Source organism: Motacilla alba, chromosome 4, assembly GCF_015832195.1.
Source record: "Motacilla alba alba isolate MOTALB_02 chromosome 4, Motacilla_alba_V1.0_pri, whole genome shotgun sequence".
NCBI lineage: Eukaryota > Metazoa > Chordata > Aves > Passeriformes > Motacillidae > Motacilla > Motacilla alba.
Genome location: NC_052019.1, coordinates 33,604,913 through 33,618,065, shown reverse-complemented (window position 1 = coordinate 33,618,065; position 13,153 = coordinate 33,604,913). Strand labels below are relative to the sequence as shown.

The 13,153-nt window shown below is 35.8% G+C and overlaps 1 protein-coding gene across 26 annotated transcripts in view; it reads left to right on the top strand.

Annotated features, from left to right (window-relative positions):
* Positions 1-13,153, top strand: part of TENM3 (teneurin transmembrane protein 3) — a 1,291,416-nt gene that overhangs the window by 40,956 nt on the left and 1,237,307 nt on the right. For 25 of the 26 annotated variants that reach the window (XM_038135903.1, XM_038135907.1, XM_038135906.1 and 22 more), the window contains exon 2: positions 9,679-9,795. The exons of the other annotated variant lie outside the window; for it this stretch is intronic. The gene's annotated coding sequence lies outside the window, so the exon portion shown is untranslated. The remainder of the gene's footprint in view (positions 1-9,678; positions 9,796-13,153) is intronic. 26 annotated transcript variants of the gene reach the window in all.

The following is a 13,153-nucleotide window of genomic DNA, read 5'->3' as shown; positions in this document are numbered from 1 at the left end:
TGCTATGTGATATTTGCTCTTTCATTTAGATTTTTTCCAAATGCAATATATGAATCCCAATAGTTTTCTCAGAATTAATATTTCAGTTATTTTTGTTCTGAACAGTGGTCTCTAATTTATTCTTGTTTGTCTCTCTGCTTCCTTAACACATATCTAGTCCATATTATAACCCACAAAATAAATAAAATATTTTTAACTCTGGTTTTTTTTTGAGTCTTATTAGAATAACTTCTAGTTATTTTTTAACTACCTAAGTATTTTTCTGAACTCATTTGTTGTTCAGCTCTTAAATTGTATTTGTTTTGGTGGAAGACTTTTCCTGTTTTTTAAATAGTTTGATCAGATTATGCCAATAAATGAACAGCAGATGGAAATGTACATTAAGATCTAGCCACAGTGTCCAAACTTGAGGCACCTATTTTAAGAATCCTAAACTTCAGTGTCTTCTAAAGATACTCTCTTTCCATTTCATGATATAGGGAATTCAGATGCTCAATTTACACTCTCTCATATAATACCAGTAGTGTTATTACTTTCTATGTAATACAAGTAATTTCTGCATCATTTCTGTTTAACCACTTATTTAGAAGTTTTAGGCCTAAATTCAGTTTTTTATGCTCTCTGTTTTTATGGTAGTAGGATTTTTTTCATTATTTTCTGAATACAGTTATTTCCATTTTGTATGGATGTAGTTCATCAGTGAAATAATTAACCCCATTTTTTTTGCCAACGGCTAATTTTAGTTCCTGCTGGATTTCACTTGTGGCAGCCGTTGTCATTGTTAGACCCTAAACCCTGGTTTTGTTGGGTAGATGTGTGTAAATGTGTATGTGTGTGTGCATACATATTTATATCCCCTTGCAAAGGTCACACTCCTGCCATATATGACAAAGTGTTCATGAAAAACTACATGACTTTAGCACATTATCTCTACAAATGCCTCAATTACCATATGTCTGTGCATGCCATTACTGCATCCTCACTAAAATGCTATTGCGAAGCCTACAATAGCTCTTTTCTAAAAAAGGTGATTTTTACATAGTTTGAATTTTGGTTTGCCAGACCTCTCATACTCAGTTACAATTAAATCAGTGTTATTCTTTTCTAAACCAAACATGTTCTAGTCTTACTACTAAGTTTTACCTTGGGATATGCTTTCACCCAGGGTGAGGTAGCTGTGAAGTATAGCTGAACCAAATTCAGAGGGTGGGGAGAAGCTCCTGCTGTATGTCTTCTCTGCTGAACCACTGAAAGCAAGCAGATGTAGAGCTTAAGTTCTTGATAGGGAAGGTGTGTGCTAAAGTCTTTACAACATGGCTGAAGGGATGGATGTTAAAATCTTTGAAATGGGTCTTAATGTCTCTACTAATTTCAAGCAGCAGGTTTGTTACAGAGCCCAGCTGGCTTGGTTCCTGAAATGGACAAGTGCATCCACATAAGCCTGAGTTTCTGAATTTTGGGGTAAAACGACAGGTTTAAGGGGAGATAAATGATAGGCGGTTCAGGAGAGCTGGACCATCCCAGTGCCTCAGCCAGTGGGGAAGGGAGGAGGGCAACATGCGGCCGGGAGTTTAGGATCAAAGGAGGCTGCACCCTCCAAAACGTGGAGAGAAGGAAACCCTGCAGGCGTGCGCCCCAGTGGATTCTCCCTTTATTCCAATGAAGTTGCAGGACTCCTCTGTCTCTTTTTTGGACACTGGCTTTTCATAGCTTGACTTTCCATACATTCTTCTTCAAGACTCTGCTGCCAATAGAAGGCAATGATTTTTGAGATTTTGGGGTGGTATTCAGATTAATAAAAGACTAAAGATCTGCCTATGAAAATGACCCTATTTATAACCACTATGATTAGTAAGGAATTAGTTCCCTTGAACTCTTACAGTTTTGCTTCCTTTGACCAGTACATCCCTTTGTTCGGGGTCCCTCCTCAGAGGGCCCCAGCTTGGGCTGTGCCTGGGCTACTGCGCCATGAGCAAATGGCTTTATGGAACAAGAAACCTGAGTCAATGCCATGGCAAACCTGGGATGGATCCAGTCAAACCTGCTCTAACTCTGGGATGGGATGTGTGGGAACCCCTGGCGTCACTGCAGCCACCGCTGTGGAGGGGGATCGGCCCCAGCAGTTGAAGTCTCTGGTGCTGGGAATGCGACCGAGTCTTGAGACTGGGAAGTTTCTTCAACAGCGAGCAGCACACTTTTTATCCTTACTGCAAGCTTTACCCTTCTTGTATTCATGACAGAAACATTTTTACAGTTGTCTGGTATTGTATTGCATGATATATTTAGTTTTAAAAATTAAATAAAATATATACATTTAGGCAAAAAAGTACAGTTCTGATCATTGAGAAGACACAGATTATAGATTTTTTTCTGAGTTCTATTTAAACTAAGGTGTTTGTATTAACATTTGAACATTGGGGAAAGTATTAAATCACAGAATTGTAGACTATGTCAAGTTGAAAGGGACACATAAGCATCATTGAGTTCAATTTGCCATTTTGAGCTAAATAATGATCTAAAAATAACTAATACTGGATATTCTGCCAGGTAGCTTTATGTGCAACTGCTACTGTCTCCATCACTGTTCTCATCTCTTCTTATCTTAGATGCCGTCCTCCCCATATTGGATGGGAAGTTGGATCGGATTCAAACAATCTGATCCATGCAAATTTTTTTGTAGTCTCTTTTTTTTTGGTTACTTATTTATTCTTCAATCTCTTCAACATAATTCTGAATACTTAGAAGCCAAAGCTGAGTCTAACCTGAAAAAAAATCATACAGCAAGCAACCACCCACCCTGACATTTTGGTTGTTTCTGTTGTCTGAAGGGAGATTTTCTCTGCAGATCTTGTTTTGTAACTTCAAAATGGGTATATCCAACTGATGGAAAAATGTAATTACTGTCCTTAAGATAATTTATCACCAAACTACATTTGTGACATCAGCCATTATGAGGTCTAATGCATGTAATTGGCAAATGTGTTTGCATCACATACTTTATTCTAATTGACATCTACCATATTGCTGCTGACAGCCTTTCAGCCTAGATGAATGCTTTTTGCCAAGAGCTAATACTACTTTGCTGAAGTAGATAGACATGGACACATTGTAGTGAAGATACAGAGTAAAATTCACTGTGGTTTTTTACTGCTCAGGTGTCTAGTCACCACTTCTGAATAGTGAGGTTTTGACATGCATCAAGTAGATTCATAACAGTTTGACAATGTCACTTCTGAGGGTTTGTACAGTACACCAAAAGAGGACCATTGAAATAGTGAAAGGTTGCTATGTTCTCTGAAGCACTGAATGTAATTCATGCAAGGCAAAACTCTACACACTAAATCACTGAAGAAGAATATTTTACTTAAGAAACTATTAGATATTTTCTTTCTTGTGATAAGATTGCACTTTGTCATCAGTACTCATGCAGGAGGACAATGAAAGTTAATTTTATGAGTTAGTGAAGGCCATAAGAGACTTTCCAAAGCCATTAAATAGTCAAAATACCTACTACAGTGACATACTGTCAAATTGTAAAGAGTAGCCTGTCAGTCTTGGTGAACTAAATCATGATGTACTGTTGCATGTAGGCAAAGGTCTTCAGTAATAAAGATAAAATAACTGCAGTGCTAGTGAGATCAGGATGTTTATATTTGGTGTCTTGGCTACAATTAATTCACCCTAAAACCTTTAGAGGAAAAGAAAACTTAGTGAAACACAGTATCACTGTATTGAAATGGTTGTGCAGTTCAGATAAAAGAAGTATATTGAAAGTGTAAATTACATTAAATTGACATAATACAATAAATATTAAATCTTGAAATGCTACACCTTAAGCCAGTTTTTATAGACATTTGAACCTGAAAATTCAAGTCTTTGTTACCATCATTTCCAGTACTCCTTTTTCCCCATATATTAAGGCATATTTTCTCCTTCTGCCAGAGTTCCTTGAAAATTCTTGCTGTACATGATAAAAAGCAGTCTAAATTGTAAATTCAGGTTAAAGCAAAGTCTTACTTCATAATTTGAATGTGCTGTCAGTTTGAAGTGTATTTTAAATTGCTTTTCACCATGTTTTTCTTTACAATTTGCAATAATCAAAAACTTAACTTTGAAAAAATAAAACTTTGTTTCTTTTTAATACATCTTTTAGATTCAGTAGCTAAAGGCCAGCTCAGAGCACTGCACTTGAAATATGTTGTCCATGGTAGATGGAGTATTCTGGATTCATTCAGTCATACCTGGATTTTATTAAAAAACTACAAGGAAAAGAAATGGCTAGAAACTTTCCTCCTGTTTTTGATTAAAGGTTTAATTTACGGAAACACATTTAATTTTAATAAGCTCTACAAGTTTACAAGTAAGGATTGTTCATATTTTTGTGGGTGTTGGGTAGAAAGCTTGTTCACAAGTTCTCATATCATGCTTATAATAAGATATTGATTAAATTGCTATTGCTTTAACTCTTTTCCCAAACAACATTATGCATCATAAAATCATAGAATCATTAAGGTTGGAAAAGAGCTCTAAGGTCATGAACTCTTTATGGCATCATCTCAACATACATATCTATGTCTCTTACAACATGCATATTGTTTAAAAGCTCTTCTGTGTATTTGTATAGTATCCATATGTGAGGTACGTGGGCTTCCAGAGACCACGTATAACATAAGAAGAATTCAGAAAGTGGGAAGTTTAGCTGTGCAGCAGTAAAAGAATTATTAGATTTTTCATAAATAGAATATTTGATATTTTCAAGCAATTAAGGTCAATTTACTTTTCACCTTAAGATGACAATTTTTTTCAGGTTCATACTGATTCACAGCATTTTCTCATAGATCTTATTGGAAGCGAGCTTCATATTTTTACCTGTCATTGGACGTAATTTTTCTAGAGATGCCATGTTTTCTATAACATACACTGTACAAATAAGCTGTTAGAAAATGAAATATCTTTCATATTTTAAAAGGCAAAAAAAGGATAGCAACAATAAATATGATTTTACAAAACTCTGAAAATGTGTTGCTCTGTAAATGATACATCTGTATGCAAATAGATGTGTCTGAAGGTTTCCCTAATTATTTGCATGGAAAACAATTTTAAAAATTGTAAGAAATCATCAAAGTAAGTATTTCTAAGAAATTATGCAAATTTAATATTTTTTTAGCATTTTGCTAAAATAAGTAGCAACTATTCTCAAATTTTAAATGACCCAGTTTCTCGGACTTGATATCTGCTTTTTATACAATGCGATCCATAACCTGTGTGTGTCCATTTCAGATGGCAATATCTATTTGCAAAGGAATTTCGCTTTCCATTTATTTTAAATGTATAATAACCATATAACATAGTTTATAGGGCACTGAGGTTGGTCAGGTATGATCTGCTCAGGCAAGAAGTAACGGCTTCTACAAATACACCTGGTCCACAACTTTTCTGGGGACACAGTTAAGGCTGACCAGCCTGTAGTTCCTTGGATCTTGTTTTTTGCCTGTCATAAAGAGGAGCATGACAGCAACTGCCTTCAAGTCATCTGAAACATTTCAAAAAGGACAGGCAGTCTCACAGAGACACCTGCCAGCTCCATGAACACCTCTGGGGATGCTGTGCACCAGGGCCATGAACTTATATAAGTCTAAGCGGGTTAAGTTAGTGATCCACTCCTCTTTCATTTCCTACAGGTGCTGCTTCATGTCTGCAGAATCTCTTAAGAAGCTTAGAGACCCTGGAGGCTTGAGGAGAAGCCTTACCAGTGGAAAAAATGCATGGAATACCGCTGCTCTTTGTATATGGCTTATCTCTAGACCTGCTGTCCAATAGGGCAGGGGCAGCCACCTGCTGGTGCTGCCTCCCTGCCCCTGGTGTGCAGCTGCTCCCTGTGGCCTCACCCTCCTGCACCCACCAAAGGCTCACAGCTGCTCCTGGCAAAGCCAGAGCCAGTACACCTTGTCCTGCCTCACCCTGCTCTGCCCTGTCCCATACTGCCCTACCTCCCTTTCTCACTGGAAGGCTTTTAGAAGATTGTAAAGTTTTCTAGGCAGGTTGCATTTTGTCATGGAAAAGGAAATAATAGAGTTTAAACAACTCCAGTCTTATAAAAATAGTGTGTGAGGGTGTGTTTGGTGTTGGTATTTTTTTTTTTTTTAGGTTTGATTTATTTGTTTGATTTATTTATCTATGAGCTTTGTGTGTGATGTTGAGTTGAAGCCAAGGCATGTGCTGCTGGAAGATAAGAAAAATAAGGCAAAAAGGGAGACTGGAATGAACAGATAATGTTCTGACACATTTGATAGATATTCCTTATCTGGGATGCTATTATCATGGAAGTAGGAGAATTACAGGGCTGAACTGCTTTTCTTACGGTCATTTTATATGTTAAGGGTGGGATATTACAGAGCTGAGAAGCCCGAGAAAGTCTTATAAAAAAAATTAATCTAGTACTTAAAATGAGATACAGATGTTAACATAGTCTTCTCACCAAGGATAGCTGATACTTCTCATTACTTTCGTATGCCAAAGGGGCAACTATCCCAAGGCTTTGTGGAAGTAGCACATTTGTTTTAGACTTTCCTTAGACAGTGGACTGTATTTTTGTTGATAATCCTCTGAAAGTATATGATGCCCACTATGGCTTGTGGAAAGTTGTAGTCCCTAATTTCCATCCTAATATTAAAGAAAGCAGATTAACCTAATAGATCAGAGAGGATGAAGTGTTGAGAAGAAGATGGCTGCAACTCAGCTGGAGTAGGAGAGAAGCTGAAAAATATGGGCAAGAAAGGCATGTAAAATCATTTGCTGCAGTGAACATGTAGTTCGTTAATTTATTCAGGAGGAACAGCACCTTCCACCCGTTTCTGTGACAGCATAAAGGAGCACCTTACAACTCGCTATTAAGTTCAGCTTGTTAGGAAAATCAGCTGAGGAATAGGCTATGTTGTGGAGGTCTTCATGCACACGTGTACCCATGTGGTTATCTGAGAGCTCCCTGTATTATCTTTCCTGTGAGCTGGCACAGATGAGCCTGGGCAAATGAGACACTTGTTTTGAGTGGTCTTAGGTTTATCTGGTTTTGTCTTCTGTGTTCTTTCCTGTAATTAAAATACTTTCTGTACTCTGATGTATATACTTCTCTCTTTAAAGGGCTTTACCCAGCAATCTAATATAGATGTCCCAAAACACAAACATACATTTTGAAAATCAGTTGTATTTAAAAACATACCAGACTGCATTTTCATTTTTAAACATACTCAGAAATTTGGAAAGTCCCCTCTGTGCTTGAAAATTAGAGCAAGCTAAACAGCTAAAATACTTTTAAAAGAAATCTTCACTTAAGATCAAAGGATCTGGTGGGACAAATCTACATAAAATTATGTAAAACCTAAAAAATTAAACTATCTCACATTCTGTTATTTGTGTGAGGTAAGAAGTGTCTTTTCCAACCTAGTTGATTCTGTATAGAAAGCAGTGGACGATTCAGGGGTCAGTATTGGAATCTCGGATGGGCGATGTTAGAATCCAATCATTTTAGTAAATATAAAAAATTACTTACAAAAAATGACAAACTTCTCTTATAAAACTAAATACAAATTATGTAACTGCAAGTTTAAGCGCAACTAGATACAAAGAACTATATTTTATTTGGGTCTTAGGTGCAAAGATTATTTGATTTATAAAGCCATAAGATATGCATAAAGGAATAAACAAATCTTTACATGATGTCGAGTATCATCATATTTGAGAACTTAAGGATGGTGAAATTTCAAAAGCTCAGAAAAGGGCTGAAAGTAAGACCTGAAGAAATATCCAAAAATTGTGCATAATTGTCATACATGAATTCCCTGAGGGACCTGAAATTATCAAACTCTTCTTTTTACACATCTGCAAGAGATACTGAGATTGAAAAGTATAGATTTCTCAGGAAAAAGTCAGTCCTATTTTGTCTCTTCCAAAACTACAGGAAGCCTTAAGGGTTAGGAGATATTACTTTAATTTAGTAAACTGTAGTTTTGATAATTACGCATGGCATTCTTTTAAGGGAGCCGGGGAACTGTGATCTAGATAAGATTAGACTAAAAGTATTATTCAAGTTTTTTGGGTTAAAAAGATGTAATATTTATTTGCAGTCACGCTTTTCCGCAGTGTGACTGGGGTTGCAGGGGAGGAGTGTAATTCTGTAAAATTCTGTCCTGTGTGTAATATTCAATGGTATTGTTGGTAGTTTTGAAAATAGAGTAGATGCTAATGCTGCTTAAAATAATCCCAATAATAAATCAGTAGTATTTGTAGAAATACTAGAAAATAACAGACATTTGATTTGGTGAGAACAAGCAGGACCACTAAGTAGGAATAATTAACAACACAAATGGAAGATGGGGAATTTCTTCTAATGCTTCAGGGAAGAATATGGGGACAGCATATTTACCATGCCATGCTGTTACATATGTAGCCAGTTCCAGATTTTTTGCTTTCTTACACATGTGTTTTCCTTCCTTTCAGCAGTAGCAGAACTCAAGATGTGCTAAAATGCCTAGCAGACATCTTTTCACAAATATGAAAACACTCCATTTCTCTATCACCCTTTATGAATTGGAGGCATGACAAACATTTCTGTTTACTGGGTTGATAGTCTGTGGCAAAGGCACAAAGGATAGAAACTGCTGAAACAAGATCTACTTGATCTCTACAGATCTTTAGGAGCATAACGTGTAAGGATCCAGTAAAATGGAGGCTCAAGTTGTCTAAGTTTCTAAAAGTACGAACAAAATGTACCTAGGTATTGATAAGTCATTAAATTAAATATTAAAGGCATCGAAAGAAGATTGAACCAAGTTTACTCAACCTAAAAAAAACCAGGAATAATGGGCGTTGCAATATATAAAATTTTTGAAAAGGGAGATCACCATAAACTGATTTAAGTAGGACAAGAAGTAGGAGGGATTAATTTGCAGCAAAGCCTAGATGTAAAAGATAGAGTAAGAATGGCTATCTCCTGGGGTAGATTTTTTTTTTTTTCTTTGAAGGGTGGTTCAGCTTTGAGTTCAGCTACTCAAAGGGAGAAGTGCCAGCCCTTGTCATATTGGTTTGGATGTGAAGATACATCTGAACCCCACCCCCTTTAAGAAATACCAAAACAGGCCATCTTTAATGCCTTATTCCTGGCTCTTCTGCTTTGCCTCGAATTCTGTCAGCTGTCTTAATAAGAATCAGAAGGAACAGAAGCTGCTTCTTCTGTTTCTACTGAAAGAAAAAAACCTATGAATTAACTCTACTGTTAAATAAACGTGACTGTTTACTTCATATATTCTGTATACTCCATTTGTTCTACGTGCCGAATGGAAATGCGGTGGTGCTGTTTTGGACGGCTGGACCAGTTCCCTCTGTGGTCATAATGTTTCTCCTCTCAGGCTACCAGATGGCTGTTTAGGTGTAATGCTGACATCTGTTTGATTCTACTTGGCAGTCTTGAGACTGTAGATCTCTAGAATCACTTGGGTACTACAGAATTAAATTAAGACAAAATATAAACTTCTGTCTTCTATATTTCCATATTGATGAATAAGTGTATGGACTTTGCCATAAATTATTGTTGGACATATTATCATTTTTTAATTTCTAATCATTTGGTTTATGTTATTTTCTAAATCTGGTTGTACTGACTCTGTACTGGTTATTTCCTAGGTGTAGCTACAGAAAGATAGAAAATTGATCACAAGAACAGAACACACTCTGGATTTTCTTCTCATGTGCAGACTAAACTGATTGAAGTATTGAATCCTTTTGCAACACTACCTTCCTGTAAGTAGGCTCAATCCATGGGAAACAGAATTTTGTTGGATTTCTGTGTAATTCAGTACTCTACAAGGAAAGTGGGTAATTTAGTATTCTGCCAGAGAAACAGTTAAAAATATTTCTATGCACACATAAGAAAGAACAATGTGAAGGCTTAAAGCTTGTTCTGATGTTCCTCCACTGCCTTTTCTGAAATTCAGATTGAGGAAGGAAAATCATGAGTCACAGGCATTATGAGATAGCTTTTGGAAATGGTAACTCTGTATATACTGTAGGAGATGAAATGATGAATTTGCAAGGCAAGAAAAGCAAGAAATAGAATTGTAACATGAAGGGATTATAGGGATATCTGTATTTGTTCTTATCAACTTCTCTCTGTGTCACTAAGATAGCAAGTAGTCATAGTCTCTTCCAGCTAGAGATACACAATATGAACTCTAACAGACAGCATTAACATTGCCCATGGCTGCCCTTGGCTCTGTGCCTCATAGTTATTGTCAAGGGACAGAGAAATATAGTTCTGAGATGGTCAGAGTGACAGTCTAAGGATACGCTGTGACTAGTAAATATTGAATATTTCTTAAATTGGATTTTATCACTACTACAAGCTGAGATATAAATCTCCTTATTGTTATGGGAAGAAATGGATGTTTTGAGATATTTTGAATTAATGAAGCATTCAGGTTTATAAATTAAGGCCTTCTATTGGCAACAGGTATTTGGATTGACATACCAGTTTTCTGGACTCAGACTTATAAGTCCCACATCCAAAGCAATATCATTTTGGAATTTTTGTGATTTTTAATTAAAAAAAAATCTAAAATGTGTTCTATTGGTCTATTTGATAGACTGCCATTTTATATTGTTGAAATGTGTAGATATGTGAATTTTCTTAGGTGATAAAAACACACGGTGCTGATGAGGGAATTACATACCTATATTCCTATGATATACCAAACTTCTTTAGAAGTTTGACTCTGAAATTCAGATGTTGATGTTAAATGGAATATTCAGTGCAAAGGAAACTAAAATAGGGATTATAAATGATTTACGTTATTGAGCATTTAACTTGTGGTTGTCAAACATATCAGTGTCATTTTTGCACTTTATTTTCTGTCATATCATAACATGTTTGCATATACTGAAACAGCTCTTGAATATTCAATAGAATTGTATTGTTGTTTTGTTTGATTTTTCACTTTAAGTTGACTTTTTTGCAGGGATCTGGGGAATGTAGCTTGCCATCTGTTGCTTAAATCTCTGTACATCTCTTCTGCATTGAATGGATAGCCTTTGTTGCCTGGTTTCATGATTTGGAAATAGGAAGTGATGCTTTGAGATAAGGCAGTGCAAGGTTGCATTAGTGCTCATTTGTTTATCTGCACTCTTTACATTTGAACCCTCTGTAAGGAGCGGCATTTGATAAAGGATAAGGGAAAGGTCTCACTGTGGCGTTTCTAAAACTTCTATGGAAAAGAAAGGCTGAGCAGAGGAGAGGCAGTTGCAAATTGACTGGCTGTCTATAGGGTAAGCTTAAACTGTAGTAGATGAGGGCGTAAAAAATTGCAGTTGTTTCTGTCATGGGAGAAACTTCTGTCAGAGCTCAACACTTGCTCACTTGCTAAAAACATTCAGTTGTGAGTTGTAGATATGTCAGAAACAAGGTATCCTAAGGTTTCTCATACTTCGTGGAAATTTGTACTTCTAATGGCCACCATGAAGAGTTTGTAAACCTTTTCAGCTTGGGTATTCAAAACCAGAGGAATGCTGACATATCTATAAACATGGGGAGATGCAGTTGGGGGAACTGAAATGCGTGGGTACAGTCAAATGAATGAAGCGTTTCCCTCTTGTTCTCAGATTTCTGTTTGATGTTTTAGGTATGTTTGTATTATTTCAGTATGCTTTTAATGGCTGAGTTGTTTTTCAGTGCTAAGCATTTGTGTATAAAGTAATTGAAGTTCATACAACAAACCATAGTTCAATTTACTTGAACATGTAAATTGGCTCATTTATGAGTCACTCTTGCATGACTAGTACAGCAGTATTCCACATGATAATTTAGGAAGTGTACAGTAATTGGCATATACTAATATTGAAACAGTTTGCCCAATACATTGTATTTCTTGCACGAAAACTGATCAATTTTAATTTGTCAAATTCTATACTGCTTTCTCATGGAAGTGAAAGTATATTTATTAAAACAGCAATGATTGTGAAGCCTAGTGTGGTAAAATTTGATAATTTCTTTTGTCAAAGAAGCAAATCATGACATTAACTTGAGAGTAATTGTTAAATTTAAAGTGCAAGGTAGTGGGAACACAAAAAAGCTTTATGATGAGTTTTTGTCAATCTGTATAATTTTTCAGTTAAGCAGTCATAAATCAAGGAATATTGTATTTTTTGAGGCTCATTATAGAGACATTATACATTAGAATAGTGAGGCAGTCAGCATTATGAAATGATGAATGCCTATAACTATCTGTATGTAAATGATGTGAGACAGATTTGCTCGTGCTACAGAGGAGAATAGCAATCTATTAGACAGATCCCTGTAGGTGCTACTTCTGGATACAACTGACAGATGTTAAATGTAAACCTCTTCAATAGCAAGCACTTATTAGCACTCAGTGGGGAAAAAATGGCAATATAGAATAAGACAAATAGCAGATAATTCCATTTAAATAACTTTTTTCTTATGAAGCTTTATTGCCACGATGTTATAGTCTGGAAGGCTGGGTTTTTGTTTGGTTTTTATTGAGAAAGCCTAGGTAGGTAAGAGAACATTTTGGAATTTAGAAAATTGTAATTCAAAACACTTAAGAAAATTCACTCAGTATTATAACTTGATGGAAAATCTATGTATGTGCCCTTTCATCAACAGACATATTTTGAAATGTTATTTGGTAAATATTTGTTCAATCATTTTGTGATAAATGTCAGTACTATGTGTGTTTGCTGACTTCATCAGATTAGTTTTAATTGTTGTTTCCTTATTTTTTCTCCTCCCATAATAAAATAGAAAACTCTAGTCTTTCAGATTCATCATTTTAAAGGAAAAAGACCTGAAGCAGTTAATGAAACATGGTTAGCAATAGCAAATACTTTTTGGACATCTTATGATTTCATTTCCAGGCTATTTGTCTCAGTCCTAGCCTGAAATGCTACTCCTGGAAGTATAAAATATTAATCTGTGTGAGATTCACAATAATACAACTCTTCAACAGAGATCAGCATTAAAGTAGCTCAGGAAACTATCAAAACCACTTGATTTATTTCTAATCCTACTTTGTAATAGATTAGGTTAGGGATTTATATTTCTTTAAAGTATGAATCGAGCCACATGAATTGATTTTTCAAATTG